We start from the raw sequence: 804 nt of genomic DNA on the forward strand, positions 1-804 counted from the left end.
CCAGTATTCTTGGGCTTCCCTGTTGGCTTAGCTGGTAAAGAATCCACTGCAATGCAGGAGACCCCGGTTTGATTCCTGGGTTGGGAAGATCCGCTGGAGAAGGGAAAGGCTACTCACTCCAGTATTCTGGCCTGGAGAATTCCATGGACTATATAGTCCATGAGGGCACAAAGAGTCGGATGCAACTGAACGACTTTCACTTCACTCATTTAGTGATACAGTTCAGTTCAGTTCAGTTGCTCAGTCATGTCCGACTCTTTGCAACCCCATGAATCGCAGCACTCCAGGCCTCCCTGTCTATCACCAACTCCCAGAGTTCACTCAGACTCACATCCATCGAGTCATGATGCCATCCAGCCATCTCATCCTCTGGCGTCCCCTTATCCTCCTGCCCCCAATCCCTCCCAGCATCAGAGTCTTTTCCAATGAGTCAACTCTTCGCATGAGGTGGCCAAAGTGCTGGAGTTTCAGCTTTAGCATCATTCCTTCCAAAGAAATCCCAGGGGCTGATCTCCTTCAGAATGGACTGGTTGGATCTCCTTGCAGTCCAAGGGACTCTCAAGAGTCTTCTCCAACACCACAGTTCAAAAGCATCAATTCTTCAGTGCTCAGCCATCTTCACAGTCCAACTGTCACATCCATACATGACCACTGGAAAAACCGTAACCTTGACTAGACGGACCTTTGTTGGCAAAGTAATGTCTCTGCTTTTGAATATGCTCTCTAGGTTGGTCATAACTTTCCTTCCAAGGAGTAAGCGTCTTTAATTCGTGGCTGCAGTCACCATTTGCAATGATTTTGGTG

This window comes from Bison bison, unplaced genomic scaffold, assembly GCF_000754665.1.
Source record: "Bison bison bison isolate TAMUID 2011002044 unplaced genomic scaffold, Bison_UMD1.0 scf7180017864458, whole genome shotgun sequence".
Lineage (NCBI taxonomy): Eukaryota > Metazoa > Chordata > Mammalia > Artiodactyla > Bovidae > Bison > Bison bison.